The sequence below is a fragment of the Saccoglossus kowalevskii genome, chromosome 7 (assembly GCF_978046115.1).
Source record: "Saccoglossus kowalevskii chromosome 7, keSacKowa6.1, whole genome shotgun sequence".
Taxonomy (NCBI): domain Eukaryota; kingdom Metazoa; phylum Hemichordata; class Enteropneusta; family Harrimaniidae; genus Saccoglossus; species Saccoglossus kowalevskii.
The window spans coordinates 36091701-36115376 of NC_140647.1; positions in this window are offsets into that span (position 1 = coordinate 36091701).

Here is a 23676-nt window from a genome sequence, read left to right on the forward strand (position 1 = left end):
AACTATATATATCATTCATCCCTAGAATTTGTCGTGTTCAACTCTATATATCATTCATCTCTGAATTTGTGGTGTTCAACTCTATATATCATTCATCTGTAGAATTTGTGGTGTTTCATTCTGTACACCATTCATCCCTAGAATTTGTGGTGTTCCACTCTATACACCACTCACCTCTATAATCTGTGGTGTTCCACTCTATACGTCATTCGTCTCTAGAATCTGTTGTGTTCCATCATTCATCTCTAGATTCTGTGGTATTCCACTCTATACACCATTTATCTCTAGAATTTGTGGTGTTCCTCTCTATACACCATTCATCTCTAGAATCTGTGCTGTTCCACTCTATAAACCATTCATCACTAGAATCTGTGGTGTTCCACTCTATACACCACTCACCTCTATAATCTGTGGTGTTCCACTCTATACGTCATTCGTCTCTAGAATCTGTTGTGTTCCATCATTCATCTCTAGATTCTGTGGTATTCCACTCTATACAACATTCATGTCTAGAATCTGTGGTGTTCCACTCTATACATCATTCATCCTTAGAATCTGTGGTGTTCCATTCTATTCATCATTCATCTCTAGAATCTGTGGTGTTCTACTATATACACCATTCATCTCTAGAATCTGTGGTGTTCCACTCTATACATCATTCATCTCTAGAATTTCTGGTGTTCCATTCTATACACCATTCATCTCTAGAATTTCTGGTGTTCCATTCTATACACCATTCATCCCTAGAATTTGTGGTATATATCATTCATCTCTAGAATTTGTAGTGTTCCACTCTATACACCATTCATCCCTAGAATTTGTGGTGTTCCACTCTATACACCATTCACCCCTAGAATTTGTGGTGTTCCATTCCATACACCATTCATCCTTAGAATTTGTGGTGTTCAACTCTATATATCAATCATCTCTAGAATTTGTGGTGTTCCACTCTATACACCATTCATCTCTAGAATTTGTAATGTCCAATTCTATACACCATTCATCCCTAGAATTTGTGGTGTTCAACTCTATATATCATTCATCTCTAGAATTTGTGGTGTTTCATTCTGTACACCATTCATCCCTAGAATTTGTGGTGTTCCACTCTATACACCATTCATCCCTAGAATTTGTGGTGTTCAACTATATATATCATTCATCCCTAGAATTTGTCGTGTTCAACTCTATATATCATTCATCTCTAGAATTTGTGGTGTTCCACTCTATACACCATTTATCTCTAGAATGGGTGGAGCTCCACTCTTTAAACCATTCATCTTTAGAATCTGTGGTTTTCACTCTATACACCATTCATCTCTAGAATTTGTGGTGTTCCTCACTATACACCATTCATCTCTAGAATCTGTGCTGTTCCACTCTATAAACCATTCATCACTAGAATCTGTGGTGTTCCACTCTATACACCACTCACCTCTATAATCTGTGGTGTTCCACTCTATACATCATTCGTCTCTAGAATCTGTTGTGTTCCACTCTATACATCATTCATCTCTAGATTCTGTGGTGTTCCACTCCATACACCATTCATGTCTAGAATCTGTGGTGTTCCACTCTATACATCATTCATCTATAGAATCTGTTGTGTTCCATTCTATAAATCATTTATCTTTAGAATCTGTGGTGTTCACACTCTATACACCATTCATCTCTAGAATCTGTGGTGTTCTACTATATACACCATTCAACTCTAGAATCTGTGGTGTTCCACTCTATATATCAATCATCTCTAGAATTTGTGGTGTTCCACTCTATACACCATTCATCTCTAGAATTTGTAGTGTTCCATTCTATACACCATTCATCCCTAGAATTTGTGGTGTTCAACTCTATATATCATTCATCTCTAGAATTTGTGGTGTTTCATTCTGTACACCATTCATCCCTAGAATTTGTGGTGTTCCACTCTATACACCATTCATCCCTAGAATTTGTGGTGTTCAACTATATATATCATTCATCCCTAGAATTTGTCGTGTTCAACTCTATATATCATTCATCTCTAGAATTTGTGGTGTTCAACTCTATATATCATTCATCTCTAGAATATGTGGTGTTCCATTCTATACACCATTCATCCCTAGAATTTGTGGTGTTCCATTCTATACACCATTCATCTCTAGAATATGTGCTGTTCCATTCTATACACCATTCATCTCTAGAATATGTGCTGTTCCACACTATACACCATTCATCCCTAGAATTTATGGTGTTCGACTCTATTTATCATTCATCTCTAGAATTTCTGGTGTTCCATTCTATACACCATTCATCTCTAGAATGTGTGGTGTTCCATTCTATACACCATTCATCCTTAGAATTTGTGGTGTTCAACTCTATACACCATTCATCACTAGAATTTGTGGTGTTCCACTCTATACACCATTTATCTCTAGAATGGGTGGTGTTTCACTCTATACACCATTAATCCCTAGAATCTGTGGTGTTCCACTCTATACACCATTCATCTCTACAATGTGTGGTGTTCCACTCTATACACCATTCACCCCTAGAATTTGTGGTGTTCCATTCCATACACCATTCATCCTTAGAATTTGTGGTGTTCAACTCTATATATCAATCATCTCTAGAATTTGTGGTGTTCCACTCTATACACCATTCATCTCTAGAATTTGTAATGTCCAATTCTATACACCATTCATCCCTAGAATTTGTGGTGTTCAACTCTATATATCATTCATCTCTAGAATTTGTGGTGTTTCATTCTGTACACCATTCATCCCTAGAATTTGTGGTGTTCCACTCTATACACCATTCATCCCTAGAATTTGTGGTGTTCAACTATATATATCATTCATCCCTAGAATTTGTCGTGTTCAACTCTATATATCATTCATCTCTAGAATTTGTGGTGTTCCACTCTATACACCATTTATCTCTAGAATGGGTGGAGTTCCACTCTTTAAACCATTCATCTTTAGAATCTGTGGTTTTCACTCTATACACCATTCATCTCTAGAATTTGTGGTGTTCCTCTCTATACACCATTCATCTCTAGAATCTGTGCTGTTCCACTCTATAAACCATTCATCACTAGAATCTGTGGTGTTCCACTCTATACACCACTCACCTCTATAATCTGTGGTGTTCCACTCTATACATCATTCGTCTCTAGAATCTGTTGTGTTCCACTCTATACATCATTCATCTCTAGATTCTGTGGTGTTCCACTCTATACACCATTCATGTCTAGAATCTGTGGTGTTCCACTCTATACATCATTCATCTTTAGAATCTGTTGTGTTCCATTCTATAAATCATTTATCTTTAGAATCTGTGGTGTTCACACTCTATACACCATTCATCTCTAGAATCTGTGGTGTTCTACTATATACACCATTCAACTCTAGAATCTGTGGTGTTCCACTCTATATATCAATCATCTCTAGAATTTGTGGTGTTCCACTCTATACACCATTCATCTCTAGAATTTGTAGTGTTCCATTCTATACACCATTCATCCCTAGAATTTGTGGTGTTCAACTCTATATATCATTCATCTCTAGAATTTGTGGTGTTTCATTCTGTACACCATTCATCCCTAGAATTTGTGGTGTTCCACTCTATACACCATTCATCCCTAGAATTTGTGGTGTTCAACTATATATATCATTCATCCCTAGAATTTGTCGTGTTCAACTCTATATATCATTCATCTCTAGAATTTGTGGTGTTCAACTCTATATATCATTCATCTCTAGAATATGTGGTGTTCCATTCTATACACCATTCATCCCTAGAATTTGTGGTGTTCCATTCTATACACCATTCATCTCTAGAATATGTGCTGTTCCATTCTATACACCATTCATCTCTAGAATATGTGCTGTTCCACACTATACACCATTCATCCCTAGAATTTATGGTGTTCGACTCTATTTATCATTCATCTCTAGAATTTCTGGTGTTCCATTCTATACACCATTCATCTCTAGAATGTGTGGTGTTCCATTCTATACACCATTCATCCTTAGAATTTGTGGTGTTCAACTCTATACACCATTCATCACTAGAATTTGTGGTGTTCCACTCTATACACCATTTATCTCTAGAATGGGTGGTGTTTCACTCTATACACCATTAATCCCTAGAATCTGTGGTGTTCCACTCTATACACCATTCATCTCTACAATGTGTGGTGTTCCACTTTATACATCATTCATCTCTAGAATCTGTTGTGTTCCACTCTATACATCATTCATCATTAGAATATGTGGTGTTCCACTCTATACACCACTCACCTCTATAATCTGTGGTGTTCCACTCTATACACCATTCATCACTAGAATTTGTGGTGTTCCACTCTATACACCATTCATCTCTACAATGTGTGGTGTTCCACTCTATACATCATTCATCTCTAGAATCTGTTGTGTTCCACTCTATACACCACTCACCTCTATAATCTGTGGTGTTCCACTCTATACATCATTCATCTCTAAAATCTGTTGTGTTCCACTTTATACACCATTCATCTCTAGAATTTGTGGTGTTCCACTCAATACGCTATACATCTCTAGAAATTCTGGTGTTCCACTCTATACATCGTTCATCTCTAGAATCTGTGGTGTTCCATTATATACACCATTCATCTCTAGAATCTGTGGTGTTCCACTCTATACATCATACAACTCTTGAATTTGTGGTGATCCACTCTATACACCATTCATCCCTAGAATTTGTGGTGTTCAACTATATATATCATTCATCCCTAGAATTTGTCGTGTTCAACTCTATATATCATTCATCACTAGAATTTGTGGTGTTCCATTCTATACACCATTCATCCCTAGAATTTGTGGTGTTCCATTCTATATACCATTCATCCCTACAATTTGTGGAATTCAACTCTATATATCATTCATCTCTAGAATTTGTGGTGTTCCACTCTATACACCATTTATCTCTAGAATGGGTGGTGTTCCACTCTTTAAACCATTCATCTTTAGAATCTGTGGTTTTCACTCTATACAAATTCATCTCTAGAATTTGTGGTGTTCCTCTCTATACACCATTCATCTCTAGAATCTGTGCTGTTCCACTCTATAAACCATTCATCACTAGAATCTGTGGTGTTCCACTCTATACACCACTCACCTCTATAATCTGTGGTGTTCCATTCTATACATCATTCGTCTCTAGAATCTGTTGTGTTCCACTCTATACATCATTCATATCTAGATTCTGTGGTGTTCCACTCTATACACCATTCATGTCTAGAATCTGTGGTGTTCCACTCTATACATCATTCGTCTTTAGAATCTGTGGTGTTCCATTCTATACATCATTCATCTTTAGAATCTGTGGTGTTCACACTCTATACACCATTCATCTCTAGAATCTGTGGTGTTCTACTATATACACCATTCATCTCTAGAATCTGTGGTGTTCCACTCTATACATCATTCATCTTTAGAATCTGTGGTGTTCCACTCTATACACCATTCATCTCTAGAATATGTGCTGTTCCATTCTATACACCATTCATTCCTAGAATTTCTGGTGTTCCATTCTATACACCATTCATCCCTAGAATTTATGGTGTTCCACTCTATTTATCATTCATCTCTAGAATTTATGGTGTTCCATTCTATACACCATTCATCTCTAGAATTTGTGGGGTTCAACTCTACATACTATTCATCCCTAGAATTTGTGGTGTTCCACTCTATACACCATTCATTCCTAGAATTTGTGGTGTTCCATTCCATACACCATTCATCCCTACAATTTGTGGTGTTCCACTCTATACACCATTCATCCCTAGAATTTGTGGTGTTCCACTCTATACACCATTCATCCCTAGAATTTGTGGTGTTCCACTCTATACACCATTCATCTCTAGAATTTGTGGTGTTCCATTCTATACACCATTCATCCCTAGAATTTGTGGTGTTCAACTCTATATATCATTCATCCCTAGAATTTGTGGTGTTCCACTCTATACACCATTCATCTCTAGAATTTGTGGTGTTCCATTCTATACACCATTCATCCCTTGAATTTGTGGTGTTCCACTCTATACACCATTCATCTCTAGAATTTGTGGTGTTCCATTCTATACACCATTCATCCCTAGAATTTGTGGTGTTCCACTCTATACACCATTCATCTCTAGAATTTGTGGTGTTCCATTCTATACACCATTCATCCGTAGAATTTGTGGTGTTCCACACTATACACCATTCATCCCTAGAATTTATGGTGTTCCACTCTATTTATCATTCATCTCTAGAATTTGTGGTGTTTCATTCTGTACACCATTCATCCCTAGAATTTGTCGTGTTCCACTCTATATATCATTCATCTCTAGAATCTGTTGTGTTCCACACTATACACCATTCATCCTTAGAATTTATGGTGTTCCACTCTATTTATCATTCATCTCTAGAATTTCTGGTGTTCCATTCTATACACCATTCATCTCTAGAATCTGTGGTGTTCTACTATATACACCATTCAACTCTAGAATCTGTGGTGTTCCACTCTATATATCAATCATCTCTAGAATTTGTGGTGTTCCACTCTATACACCATTCACCTCTATAATCTGTGGTGTTCCATTCTATACATCATTCGTCTCTAGAATCTGTTGTGTTCCACTCTATACATCATTCATATCTAGATTCTGTGGTGTTCCACTCTATACACCATTCATCTCTAGAATATGTGCTGTTCCATTCTATACACCATTCATTCCTAGAATTTCTGGTGTTCCATTCTATACACCATTCATCCCTAGAATTTATGGTGTTCCACTCTATTTATCATTCATCTCTAGAATTTATGGTGTTCCATTCTATACACCATTCATCTCTAGAATTTGTGGGGTTCAACTCTACATACTATTCATCCCTAGAATTTGTGGTGTTCCACTCTATACACCATTCATTCCTAGAATTTGTGGTGTTCCATTCCATACACCATTCATCCCTACAATTTGTGGTGTTCCACTCTATACACCATTCATCCCTAGAATTTGTGGTGTTCCACTCTATACACCATTCATCCCTAGAATTTGTGGTGTTCCACTCTATACACCATTCATCTCTAGAATTTGTGGTGTTCCATTCTATACACCATTCATCCCTAGAATTTGTGGTGTTCAACTCTATATATCATTCATCCCTAGAATTTGTGGTGTTCCACTCTATACACCATTCATCTCTAGAATTTGTGGTGTTCCATTCTATACACCATTCATCCCTTGAATTTGTGGTGTTCCACTCTATACACCATTCATCTCTAGAATTTGTGGTGTTCCATTCTATACACCATTCATCCCTAGAATTTGTGGTGTTCCACTCTATACACTATTCATCTCTAGAATTTGTGGTGTTCCATTCTATACACCATTCATCCGTAGAATTTGTGGTGTTCCACACTATACACCATTCATCCCTAGAATGTATGGTGTTCCACTCTATTTATCATTCATCTCTAGAATTTGTGGTGTTTCATTCTGTACACCATTCATCCCTAGAATTTGTCGTGTTCCACTCTATATATCATTCATCTCTAGAATCTGTTGTGTTCCACACTATACACCATTCATCCTTAGAATTTATGGTGTTCCACTCTATTTATCATTCATCTCTAGAATTTCTGGTGTTCCATTCTATACACCATTCATCTCTAGAATCTGTGGTGTTCTACTATATACACCATTCAACTCTAGAATCTGTGGTGTTCCACTCTATATATCAATCATCTCTAGAATTTGTGGTGTTCCACTCTATACACCATTCACCTCTATAATCTGTGGTGTTCCATTCTATACATCATTCGTCTCTAGAATCTGTTGTGTTCCACTCTATACATCATTCATATCTAGATTCTGTGGTGTTCCACTCTATACACCATTCATGTCTAGAATCTGTGGTGTTCCACTCTATACATCATTCGTCTTTAGAATCTGTGGTGTTCCATTCTATACATCATTCATCTTTAGAATCTGTGGTGTTCACACTCTATACACCATTCATCTCTAGAATCTGTGGTGTTCTACTATATACACCATTCATCTCTAGAATCTGTGGTGTTCCACTCTATACATCATTCATCTTTAGAATCTGTGGTGTTCCACTCTATACACCATTCATCTCTAGAATATGTGCTGTTCCATTCTATACACCATTCATTCCTAGAATTTCTGGTGTTCCATTCTATACACCATTCATCCCTAGAATTTATGGTGTTCCACTCTATTTATCATTCATCTCTAGAATTTATGGTGTTCCATTCTATACACCATTCATCTCTAGAATTTGTGGGGTTCAACTCTACATACTATTCATCCCTAGAATTTGTGGTGTTCCACTCTATACACCATTCATTCCTAGAATTTGTGGTGTTCCATTCCATACACCATTCATCCCTACAATTTGTGGTGTTCCACTCTATACACCATTCATCCCTAGAATTTGTGGTGTTCCACTCTATACACCATTCATCCCTAGAATTTGTGGTGTTCCACTCTATACACCATTCATCTCTAGAATTTGTGGTGTTCCATTCTATACACCATTCATCCCTAGAATTTGTGGTGTTGAACTCTATATATCATTCATCCCTAGAATTTGTGGTGTTCCACTCTATACACCATTCATCTCTAGAATTTGTGGTGTTCCATTCTATACACCATTCATCCCTTGAATTTGTGGTGTTCCACTCTATACACCATTCATCTCTAGAATTTGTGGTGTTCCATTCTATACACCATTCATCCCTAGAATTTGTGGTGTTCCACTCTATACACTATTCATCTCTAGAATTTGTGGTGTTCCATTCTATACACCATTCATCCGTAGAATTTGTGGTGTTCCACACTATACACCATTCATCCCTAGAATTTATGGTGTTCCACTCTATTTATCATTCATCTCTAGAATTTGTGGTGTTTCATTCTGTACACCATTCATCCCTAGAATTTGTCGTGTTCCACTCTATATATCATTCATCTCTAGAATCTGTTGTGTTCCACACTATACACCATTCATCCTTAGAATTTATGGTGTTCCACTCTATTTATCATTCATCTCTAGAATTTCTGGTGTTCCATTCTATACACCATTCATCTCTAGAATCTGTGGTGTTCTACTATATACACCATTCAACTCTAGAATCTGTGGTGTTCCACTCTATATATCAATCATCTCTAGAATTTGTGGTGTTCCACTCTATACACCATTCACCTCTATAATCTGTGGTGTTCCATTCTATACATCATTCGTCTCTAGAATCTGTTGTGTTCCACTCTATACATCATTCATATCTAGATTCTGTGGTGTTCCACTCTATACACCATTCATGTCTAGAATCTGTGGTGTTCCACTCTATACATCATTCGTCTTTAGAATCTGTGGTGTTCCATTCTATACATCATTCATCTTTAGAATCTGTGGTGTTCACACTCTATACACCATTCATCTCTAGAATCTGTGGTGTTCTACTATATACACCATTCATCTCTAGAATCTGTGGTGTTCCACTCTATACATCATTCATCTTTAGAATCTGTGGTGTTCCACTCTATACACCATTCATCTCTAGAATATGTGCTGTTCCATTCTATACACCATTCATTCCTAGAATTTCTGGTGTTCCATTCTATACACCATTCATCCCTAGAATTTATGGTGTTCCACTCTATTTATCATTCATCTCTAGAATTTATGGTGTTCCATTCTATACACCATTCATCTCTAGAATTTGTGGGATTCAACTCTACATACTATTCATCCCTAGAATTTGTGGTGTTCCACTCTATACACCATTCATTCCTAGAATTTGTGGTGTTCCATTCCATACACCATTCATCCCTACAATTTGTGGTGTTCCACTCTATACACCATTCATCCCTAGAATTTGTGGTGTTCCACTCTATACACCATTCATCCCTAGAATTTGTGGTGTTCCACTCTATACACCATTCATCTCTAGAATTTGTGGTGTTCCATTCTATACACCATTCATCCCTAGAATTTGTGGTGTTCAACTCTATATATCATTCATCCCTAGAATTTGTGGTGTTCCACTCTATACCCCATTCATCTCTAGAATTTGTGGTGTTCCATTCTATACACCATTCATCCCTTGAATTTGTGGTGTTCCACTCTATACACCATTCATCTCTAGAATTTGTGGTGTTCCATTCTATACACCATTCATCCCTAGAATTTGTGGTGTTCCACTCTATACACCATTCATCTCTAGAATTTGTGGTGTTCCATTCTATACACCATTCATCCGTAGAATTTGTGGTGTTCCACACTATACACCATTCATCCCTAGAATTTATGGTGTTCCACTCTATTTATCATTCATCTCTAGAATTTGTGGTGTTTCATTCTGTACACCATTCATCCCTAGAATTTGTCGTGTTCCACTCTATATATCATTCATCTCTAGAATCTGTTGTGTTCCACACTATACACCATTCATCCTTAGAATTTATGGTGTTCCACTCTATTTATCATTCATCTCTAGAATTTCTGGTGTTCCATTCTATACACCATTCATCCCTAGAATTTGTGGTGTTCCACTCTATACACCATTCATCCCTAGAATTTGTGGTGTTCAACTCTATATATCATTCATCTCTAGAATTTGTGGTGTTTCATTCTGTACACCATTCATCCCTAGAATTTGTGGTGTTCCACTCTATACACCATTCATCCCTGGAATTTGCAGTGTTCAACTCTATATATCATTCATCTCTAGAATTTGTGGTGTTTCATTCTGTACACCATTCATCCCTAGAATTTGTGGTGTTCCACTCTATACACCATTCATCCCTAGAGTTTATGGTGTTCGACTCTATTTATCATTCATCTCTAGAATTTCTGGTGTTCCATTCTATACACCATTCATCTCTAGAATGTGTGGTGTTCCATTCTATACACCATTCATCCTTAGAATTTGTGGTGTTCAACTCTATACACCATTCATCACTAGAATTTGTGGTGTTCCACTCTATGCACCATTTATCTCTAGAATGGGTGGTGTTTCACTCTATACACCATTAATCCCTAGAATCTGTGGTGTTCCACTCTATACACCATTCATCTCTACAATGTGTGGTGTTCCACTTTATACATCATTCATCTCTAGAATCTGTTGTGTTCCACTCTATACATCATTCATCACTAGAATATGTGGTGTTCCAGTCTATACACCACTCACCTCTATAATCTGTGGTGTTCCACTCTATACACCATTCATCACTAGAATTTGTGGTGTTCCACTCTATACACCATTCATCTCTAAAATCTGTTGTGTTCCACTTTATACACCATTCATCTCTAGAATTTGTGGTGTTCCACTCTATACGCTATACATCTCTAGAAATTCTGGTGTTCCACTCTATACATCGTTCATCTCTAGAATCTGTGGTGTTCCATTATATACACCATTCATCTCTAGAATCTGTGGTGTTCCACTCTATACATCATACAACTCTTGAATTTGTGGTGATCCACTCTATACACCATTCATCCCTAGAATTTGTGGTGTTCAACTATATATATCATTCATCCCTAGAATTTGTCGTGTTCCACTCTATATATCATTCATATCTAGAATCTGTTGTGTTCCACACTATACACCATTCATCCTTAGAATTTATGGTGTTCCACTCTATTTATCATTCATCTCTAGAATTTGTGGTGTTTCATTCTGTACACCATTCATCCCTAGAATTTGTCGTGTTCCACTCTATATATCATTCATCTCTAGAATCTGTTGTGTTCCACACTATACACCATTCATCCTTAGAATTTATGGTGTTCCACTCTATTTATCATTCATCTCTAGAATTTCTGGTGTTCCATTCTATACACCATTCATCTCTAGAATCTGTGGTGTTCTACTATATACACCATTCAACTCTAGAATCTGTGGTGTTCCACTCTATATATCAATCATCTCTAGAATTTGTGGTGTTCCACTCTATACACCATTCACCTCTATAATCTGTGGTGTTCCATTCTATACATCATTCGTCTCTAGAATCTGTTGTGTTCCACTCTATACATCATTCATATCTAGATTCTGTGGTGTTCCACTCTATACACCATTCATGTCTAGAATCTGTGGTGTTCCACTCTATACATCATTCGTCTTTAGAATCTGTGGTGTTCCATTCTATACATCATTCATCTTTAGAATCTGTGGTGTTCACACTCTATACACCATTCATCTCTAGAATCTGTGGTGTTCTACTATATACACCATTCATCTCTAGAATCTGTGGTGTTCCACTCTATACATCATTCATCTTTAGAATCTGTGGTGTTCCACTCTATACACCATTCATCTCTAGAATATGTGCTGTTCCATTCTATACACCATTCATTCCTAGAATTTCTGGTGTTCCATTCTATACACCATTCATCCCTAGAATTTATGGTGTTCCACTCTATTTATCATTCATCTCTAGAATTTATGGTGTTCCATTCTATACACCATTCATCTCTAGAATTTGTGGGGTTCAACTCTACATACTATTCATCCCTAGAATTTGTGGTGTTCCACTCTATACACCATTCATTCCTAGAATTTGTGGTGTTCCATTCCATACACCATTCATCCCTACAATTTGTGGTGTTCCACTCTATACACCATTCATCCCTAGAATTTGTGGTGTTCCACTCTATACACCATTCATCCCTAGAATTTGTGGTGTTCCACTCTATACACCATTCATCTCTAGAATTTGTGGTGTTCCATTCTATACACCATTCATCCCTAGAATTTGTGGTGTTCAACTCTATATATCATTCATCCCTAGAATTTGTGGTGTTCCACTCTATACCCCATTCATCTCTAGAATTTGTGGTGTTCCATTCTATACACCATTCATCCCTTGAATTTGTGGTGTTCCACTCTATACACCATTCATCTCTAGAATTTGTGGTGTTCCATTCTATACACCATTCATCCCTAGAATTTGTGGTGTTCCACTCTATACACCATTCATCTCTAGAATTTGTGGTGTTCCATTCTATACACCATTCATCCGTAGAATTTGTGGTGTTCCACACTATACACCATTCATCCCTAGAATTTATGGTGTTCCACTCTATTTATCATTCATCTCTAGAATTTGTGGTGTTTCATTCTGTACACCATTCATCCCTAGAATTTGTCGTGTTCCACTCTATATATCATTCATCTCTAGAATCTGTTGTGTTCCACACTATACACCATTCATCCTTAGAATTTATGGTGTTCCACTCTATTTATCATTCATCTCTAGAATTTCTGGTGTTCCATTCTATACACCATTCATCCCTAGAATTTGTGGTGTTCCACTCTATACACCATTCATCCCTAGAATTTGTGGTGTTCAACTCTATATATCATTCATCTCTAGAATTTGTGGTGTTTCATTCTGTACACCATTCATCCCTAGAATTTGTGGTGTTCCACTCTATACACCATTCATCCCTGGAATTTGCAGTGTTCAACTCTATATATCATTCATCTCTAGAATTTGTGGTGTTTCATTCTGTACACCATTCATCCCTAGAATTTGTGGTGTTCCACTCTATACACCATTCATCCCTAGAGTTTATGGTGTTCGACTCTATTTATCATTCATCTCTAGAATTTCTGGTGTTCCATTCTATACACCATTCATCTCTAGAATGTGTGGTGTTCCATTCTATACACCATTCATCCTTAGAATTTGTGGTGTTCAACTCTATACACCATTCATCACTAGAATTTGTGGTGTTCCACTCTATGCACCATTTATCTCTAGAATGGGTGGTGTTTCACTCTATACACCATTAATCCCTAGAATCTGTGGTGTTCCACTCTATACACCATTCATCTCTACAATGTGTGGTGTTCCACTTTATACATCATTCATCTCTAGAATCTGTTGTGTTCCACTCTATACATCATTCATCACTAGAATATGTGGTGTTCCAGTCTATACACCACTCACCTCTATAATCTGTGGTGTTCCACTCTATACACCATTCATCACTAGAATTTGTGGTGTTCCACTCTATACACCATTCATCTCTAAAATCTGTTGTGTTCCACTTTATACACCATTCATCTCTAGAATTTGTGGTGTTCCACTCTATACGCTATACATCTCTAGAAATTCTGGTGTTCCACTCTATACATCGTTCATCTCTAGAATCTGTGGTGTTCCATTATATACACCATTCATCTCTAGAATCTGTGGTGTTCCACTCTATACATCATACAACTCTTGAATTTGTGGTGATCCACTCTATACACCATTCATCCCTAGAATTTGTGGTGTTCAACTATATATATCATTCATCCCTAGAATTTGTCGTGTTCCACTCTATATATCATTCATATCTAGAATCTGTTGTGTTCCACACTATACACCATTCATCCTTAGAATTTATGGTGTTCCACTCTATTTATCATTCATCTCTAGAATTTCTGGTGTTCCATTCTATACACCATTCATCCCTAGAATTTGTGGTGTTCCACTCTATACACCATTCATCCCTAGAATTTGTGGTGTTCAACTCTATATATCATTCATCTCTAGAATTTGTGGTGTTTCATTCTGTACACCATTCATCCCTAGAATTTGTGGTGTTCCACTCTATACACCATTCATCCCTGGAATTTGCAGTGTTCAACTCTATATATCATTCATCTCTAGAATTTGTGGTGTTTCATTCTGTACACCATTCATCCCTAGAATTTGTGGTGTTCCACTCTATACACCATTCATCCCTAGAATTTATGGTGTTCGACTCTATTTATCATTCATCTCTAGAATTTGTGGTGTTCCATTCTATACACCATTCATCTCTAGAATGTGTGGTGTTCCATTCTATACACCATTCATCCTTAGAAGTTGTGGTGTTCAACTCTATACACCATTCATCACTAGAATTTGTGGTGTTCCACTCTATGCACCATTTATCTCTAGAATGGGTGGTGTTTCACTCTATACACCATTAATCCCTAGAATCTGTGGTGTTCCACTCTATACACCATTCATCTCTACAATGTGTGGTGTTCCACTCTATACATCATTCATCTCTAGAATCTGTTGTGTTCCACTCTATACATCATTCATCACTAGAATATGTGGTGTTCCACTCTATACACCACTCACCTCTATAATCTGTGGTGTTCCACTCTATACATCATTCATCTCTAAAATCTGTTGTGTTCCACTTTATACACCATTCATCTCTAGAATTTGTGGTGTTCCACTCTATACGCTATACATCTCTAGAAATTCTGGTGTTCCACTCTATACATCGTTCATCTCTAGAATCTGTGGTGTTCCATTATATACACCATTCATCTCTAGAATCTGTGGTGTTCCACTCTATACATCATACAACTCTTGAATTTGTGGTGATCCACTCTATACACCATTCATCCCTAGAATTTGCGGTGTTCAACTATATATATCATTCATCCCTAGAATTTGTCGTGTTCAACTCTATATATCATTCATCACTAGAATTTGTGGTGTTCCATTCTATACACCATTCATCCCTAGAATTTGTGGTGTTCCATTCTATATACCATTCATCCCTACAATTTGTGGAATTCAACTCTATATATCATTCATCTCTAGAATTTGTGGTGTTCCACTCTATACACCATTTATCTCTAGAATGGGTGGTGTTCCACTCTTTAAACCATTCATCTTTAGAATCTGTGGTTTTCACTCTATACAAATTCATCTCTAGAATTTGTGGTGTTCCTCTCTATACACCATTCATCTCTAGAATCTGTGCTGTTCCACTCTATAAACCATTCATCACTAGAATCTGTGGTGTTCCACTCTATACACCACTCACCTCTATAATCTGTGGTGTTCCATTCTATACATCATTCGTCTCTAGAATCTGTTGTGTTCCACTCTATACATTATTCATATCTAGATTCTGTGGTGTTCCACTCTATACACCATTCATGTCTAGAATCTGTGGTGTTCCACTCTATACATCATTCGTCTTTAGAATCTGTGGTGTTCCATTCTATACATCATTCATCTTTAGAATCTGTGGTGTTCACACTCTATACACCATTCATCTCTAGAATCTGTGGTGTTCTACTATATACACCATTCATCTCTAGAATCTGTGGTGTTCCACTCTATACATCATTCATCTTTAGAATCTGTGGTGTTCCACTCTATACACCATTCATCTCTAGAATATGTGCTGTTCCATTCTATACACCATTCATTCCTAGAATTTCTGGTGTTCCATTCTATACACCATTCATCCCTAGAATTTATGGTGTTCCACTCTATTTATCATTCATCTCTAGAATTTATGGTGTTCCATTCTATACACCATTCATCTCTAGAATTTGTGGGGTTCAACTCTACATACTATTCATCCCTAGAATTTGTGGTGTTCCACTCTATACACCATTCATTCCTAGAATTTGTGGTGTTCCATTCCATACACCATTCATCCCTACAATTTGTGGTGTTCCACTCTATACACCATTCATCCCTAGAATTTGTGGTGTTCCACTCTATACCCCATTCATCCCTAGAATTTGTGGTGTTCCACTCTATACACCATTCATCTCTAGAATTTGTGGTGTTCCATTCTATACACCATTCATCCCTAGAATTTGTGGTGTTCAACTCTATATATCATTCATCCCTAGAATTTGTGGTGTTCCACTCTATACACCATTCATCTCTAGAATTTGTGGTGTTCCATTCTATACACCATTCATCCCTTGAATTTGTGGTGTTCCACTCTATACACCATTCATCTCTAGAATTTGTGGTGTTCCATTCTATACACCATTCATCCCTAGAATTTGTGGTGTTTCACTCTATACACCATTCATCTCTAGAATTTGTGGTGTTCCATTCTATACACCATTCATCCGTAGAATTTGTGGTGTTCCACACTATACACCATTCATCCCTAGAATTTATGGTGTTCCACTCTATTTATCATTCATCTCTAGAATTTGTGGTGTTTCATTCTGTACACCATTCATCCCTAGAATTTGTCGTGTTCCACTCTATGTATCATTCATCTCTAGAATCTGTTGTGTTCCACACTATACACCATTCATCCTTAGAATGTATGGTGTTCCACTCTATTTATCATTCATCTCTAGAATTTCTGGTGTTCCATTCTATACACCATTCATCCCTAGAATTTGTGGTGTTCCACTCTATACACCATTCATCCCTAGAATTTGTGGTGTTCAACTCTATATATCATTCATCTCTAGAATTTGTGGTGTTTCATTCTGTACACCATTCATCCCTAGAATTTGTGGTGTTCCACTCTATACACCATTCATCCCTGGAATTTGCGGTGTTCAACTCTATATATCATTCATCTCTAGAATTTGTGGTGTTTCATTCTGTACACCATTTATCCCTAGAATTTGTGGTGTTCCACTCTATACACCATTCATCCCTAGAATTTGTGGTGTTCCATTCCATACACCATTCATCCCTAGAATTTGTGGTGTTCAACTCTATATATCATTCATTTCTAGAATTTGTGGTGTTTCATTCTGTACTCCATTCATCCCTAGAATTTGTGGTGTTCCACTCTATACACCATTCATCCCTAGAATTTGTGGTGTTCAACTCTATACACCATTCATCCCTAGAATTTGTAGTGTTCCATTCTATATATCATTCATCTCTAGAATATGTGGTGTTCCATTCTATACACCATTCATCCCTAGAATTTGTGGTGTTCCATTCTATACACCATTCATCCCTAGAATTTGTGGTGTTCCATTCTATATATCATTCATCTATAGAATCTGTCGTGTTCCACTCTATACACCATTCACCCCTAGAATTTGTGGTGTTCCATTCCATACACCATTCATCCCTAGAATTTGTGGTGTTCAACTCTATATATCAATCATCTCTAGAATTTGTGGTGTTCCACTCTATACACCATTCATCTCTAGAATTTGTAGTGTTCCATTCTATACACCATTCATCCCTAGAATTTGTGGTGTTCCACTCTATACACCATTCATCCCTAGAATTTGTGGTGTTCAACTCTATATATCATTCATCTCTAGAATTTGTGGTGTTTCATTCTGTACACCATTCATCCCTAGAATTTGTGGTGTTCCACTCTATACACCATTCATCCCTGGAATTTGTGGTGTTCAACTCTATATATCATTCATCTCTAGAATTTGTGGTGTTTCATTCTGTACACCATTCATCCCTAGCATTTGTGGTGTTCCACTCTATACACCATTCATCCCTAGAATTTGTGGTGTTCCATTCCATACACCATTCATCCCTAGAATTTGTGGTGTTCAACTCTATATATCATTCATTTCTAGAATTTGTGGTGTTTCATTCTGTACACCATTCATCCCTAGAATTTGTGGTGTTCCACTCTATTCACCATTCATCCCTAGAATTTGTGGTGTTCAACTCTATACACCATTCATCCCTAGAATTTGTGGTGTTCCATTCTATATATCATTCATCTCTAGAATCTGTCGTGTTCCACTCTATACACCATTCACCCCTAGAATTTGTGGTGTTCCATTCCATACACCATTCATCCCTAGAATTTGTGGTGTTCAACTCTATATATCAATCATCTCTAGAATTTGTGGTGTTCCACTCTATACACCATTCATCTCTAGAATTTGTAGTGTTCCATTCTATACACCATTGATCCCTAGAATTTGTGGTGTTCAACTCTATATATCATTCATTTCTAGAATTTGTGGTGTTTCATTCTGTACACCATTCATCCCTAGAATTTGTGGTGTTCCACTCTATACACCATTCATCCCTAGAATTTGTGGTGTTCAACTCTATATATCATTCATCTCTAGAATTTGTGGTGTTTCATTCTGTACACCATTCATCCCTAGAATTTGTGGTGTTCCATTCCATACACCATTCATCCCTAGAATTTGTGGTGTTCAACTCTATATATCAATCATCTCTAGAGTTTGTGGTGTTTCATTCTGTACACCATTCATCCCTAGAATTTGTAGTGTTCCACTCTTTAAACCATTCATCTCTAGAATTTGTGGTGTTCCTCTCTATACACCATTCATCTCTAGAATATGTTGTGTTCCACTCTATACACCATTCATCTCTAGAATATGTTGTGTTCCACTCTATAAACCATTGATCTCTAGAATATGTGGTGTTCCACTCTATACACCATTCATCTCTAGAATATGTGGTGTTCCACTCTATACACCATTCATCCCTACAATTTGTGGTATTTAACTCTATATATCATTCATCTCTAGAATTTGTGGTGTTCCACTCTATACACCATTTATCTCTAGAATGGGTGGTGTTCCACTCTTTAAACCATTCATCTCTAGAATTTGTGGTGTTCCTCTCTATACACCATTCATCTCTAGAATATGTTGTGTTCCACTCTATAAACCATTCATCTCTAGAATATGTTGTGTTCCACTCTATACACCATTCATCTCTAGAATATGTGGTGTTCCACTCTATACACCATTCATCTCTAGAATATGTTGTGTTCCACTCTATACACCATTCATCTCTAGAATATGTGGTGTTCCACTCTATACACCATTCACGTCTGGAATCTATGGTGTTCCACTCTATACATAATTCATCTCTAGAATCTGTTGTGTTCCATTCTATACACCATTCATCTCTAGAATTTGTGGTGTTCCACTCTATACATAATTCATCTCTAGAATCTGTAGTGTTCCACTCTATAAACCATTCATCTCTAGAATCTGTGGTGTTCCACTCTATACATAATTCATCTCTAGAATCTGTAGTGTTCCACTCTATACACCATTCATCCCTAGAATTTGTGGTGTTCCACTCTATACATAATTCATCTCTAGAATCTGTAGTGTTCCACTCTATAAACCATTCATCTCTAGAATCTGTGGTGTTCCACTCTATACACCATTCATCCCTACAATTTGTGGTATTTAACTCTATATATCATTCATCTCTAGAATTTGTGGTGTTCCACTCTATACACCATTTATCTCTAGAATGGGTGGTGTTCCACTCTTTAAACCATTCATCTCTAGAATTTGTGGTGTTCCTCTCTATACACCATTCATCTCTAGAATATGTTGTGTTCCACTCTATAAACCATTCATCTCTAGAATATGTTGTGTTCCACTCTATACACCATTCATCTCTAGAATATGTGGTGTTCCACTCTATACACCATTCATCTCTAGAATATGTGGTGTTCCACTCTATACACCATTCATCCCTACAATTTGTGGTATTTAACTCTATATATCATTCATCTCTAGAATTTGTGGTGTTCCACTCTATACACCATTTATCTCTAGAATGGGTGGTGTTCCACTCTTTAAACCATTCATCTCTAGAATTTGTGGTGTTCCACTCTATACACCATTCATCTCTAGAATTTGTGGTGTTCCATTCTATACACCATTCATCCCTAGAATTTGTGGTGTTCCACTCTATACACCATTCATCTCTAGAATTTGTGGTGTTCCATTCTATACACCATTCATCCGTAGAATTTGTGGTGTTCCACACTATACACCATTCATCCCTAGAATTTATGGTGTTCCACTCTATTTATCATTCATCTCTAGAATTTGTGGTGTTTCATTCTGTACACCATTCATCCCTTGAATTTGTCGTGTTCCACTCTATATATCATTCATCTCTAGAATCTGTTGTGTTCCACACTATACACCATTCATCCTTAGAATTTATGGTGTTCCACTCTATTTATCATTCATCTCTAGAATTTCTGGTGTTCCATTCTATACACCATTCATCCCTAGAATTTGTGGTGTTCCACTCTATACACCATTCATCACTAGAATTTGTGGTGTTCCACTCTATACACCATTTATCTCTAGAATGGGTGGTGTTTCACTCTATACACCATTAATCCCTAGAATCTGTGGTGTTCCACTCTATACACCATTCATCTCTACAATGTGTGGTGTTCCACTTTATACATCATTCATCTCTAGAATCTGTTGTGTTCCACTCTATACATCATTCATCACTAGAATATGTGGTGTTCCAGTCTATACACCACTCACCTCTATAATCTGTGGTGTTCCACTCTATACACCATTCATCACTAGAATTTGTGGTGTTCCACTCTATACACCATTCATCTCTACAATGTGTGGTGTTCCACTCTATACATCATTCATCTCTAGAATCTGTTGTGTTCCACTCTATACATCATTCATCACTAGAATATGTGGTGTTCCACTCTATACACCACTCACCTCTATAATCTGTGGTGTTCCACTCTATACATCATTCATCTCTAAAATCTGTTGTGTTCCACTTTATACACCATTCATCTCTAGAATTTGTGGTGTTCCACTCTATACGCTATACATCTCTAGAAATTCTGGTGTTCCACTCTATACATCGTTCATCTCTAGAATCTGTGGTGTTCCATTATATACACCATTCATCTCTAGAATCTGTGGTGTTCCACTCTATACATCATACAACTCTTGAATTTGTGGTGATCCACTCTATACACCATTCATCCCTAGAATTTGTGGTGTTCAACTATATATATCATTCATCCCTAGAATTTGTCGTGTTCAACTCTATATATCATTCATCACTAGAATTTGTGGTGTTCCATTCTATACACCATTCATCCCTAGAATTTGTGGTGTTCCATTCTATATACCATTCATCCCTACAATTTGTGGAATTCAACTCTATATATCATTCATCTCTAGAATTTGTGGTGTTCCACTCTATACACCATTTATCTCTAGAATGGGTGGTGTTCCACTCTTTAAACCATTCATCTTTAGAATCTGTGGTTTTCACTCTATACAAATTCATCTCTAGAATTTGTGGTGTTCCTCTCTATACACCATTCATCTCTAGAATCTGTGCTGTTCCACTCTATAAACCATTCATCACTAGAATCTGTGGTGTTCCACTCTATACACCACTCACCTCTATAATCTGTGGTGTTCCATTCTATACATCATTCGTCTCTAGAATCTGTTGTGTTCCACTCTATACATCATTCATATCTAGATTCTGTGGTGTTCCACTCTATACACCATTCATGTCTAGAATCTGTGGTGTTCCACTCTATACATCATTCGTCTTTAGAATCTGTGGTGTTCCATTCTATACATCATTCATCTTTAGAATCTGTGGTGTTCACACTCTATACACCATTCATCTCTAGAATCTGTGGTGTTCTACTATATACACCATTCATCTCTAGAATCTGTGGTGTTCCACTCTATACATCATTCATCTTTAGAATCTGTGGTGTTCCACTCTATACACCATTCATCTCTAGAATATGTGCTGTTCCATTCTATACACCATTCATTCCTAGAATTTCTGGTGTTCCATTCTATACACCATTCATCCCTAGAATTTATGGTGTTCCACTCTATTTATCATTCATCTCTAGAATTTATGGTGTTCCATTCTATACACCATTCATCTCTAGAATTTGTGGGGTTCAACTCTACATACTATTCATCCCTAGAATTTGTGGTGTTCCACTCTATACACCATTCATTCCTAGAATTTGTGGTGTTCCATTCCATACACCATTCATCCCTACAATTTGTGGTGTTCCACTCTATACACCATTCATCCCTAGAATTTGTGGTGTTCCACTCTATACACCATTCATCCCTAGAATTTGTGGTGTTCCACTCTATACACCATTCATCTCTAGAATTTGTGGTGTTCCATTCTATACACCATTCATCCCAAGAATTTGTGGTGTTCAACTCTATATATCATTCATCCCTAGAATTTGTGGTGTTCCACTCTATACACCATTCATCTCTAGAATTTGTGGTGTTCCATTCTATACACCATTCATCCCTTGAATTTGTGGTGTTCCACTCTATACACCATTCATCTCTAGAATTTGTGGTGTTCCATTCTATACACCATTCATCCCTAGAATTTGTGGTGTTCCACTCTATACACCATTCATCTCTAGAATTTGTGGTGTACCATTCTATACACCATTCATCCGTAGAATTTGTGGTGTTCCACACTATACACCATTCATCCCTAGAATTTATGGTGTTCCACTCTATTTATCATTCATCTCTAGAATTTGTGGTGTTTCATTCTGTACACCATTCATCCCTAGAATTTGTCGTGTTCCACTCTATATATCATTCATCTCTAGAATCTGTTGTGTTCCACACTATACACCATTCATCCTTAGAATTTATGGTGTTCCACTCTATTTATCATTCATCTCTAGAATTTCTGGTGTTCCATTCTATACACCATTCATCCCTAGAATTTGTGGTGTTCCACTCTATACACCATTCATCCCTAGAATTTGTGGTGTTCAACTCTATATATCATTCATTTCTAGAATTTGTGGTGTTTCATTCTGTACACCATTCATCCCTAGAATTTGTGGTGTTCCACTCTATACACCATTCATCCCTAGAATTTGTGGTGTTCAACTCTATACACCATTCATCCCTAGAATTTGTAGTGTTCCATTCTATATATCATTCATCTCTAGAATATGTGGTGTTCCATTCTATACACCATTCATCCCTAGAATTTGTGGTGTTCCATTCTATACACCATTCATCCCTAGAATTTGTGGTGTTCCATTCTATATATCATTCATCTATAGAATCTGT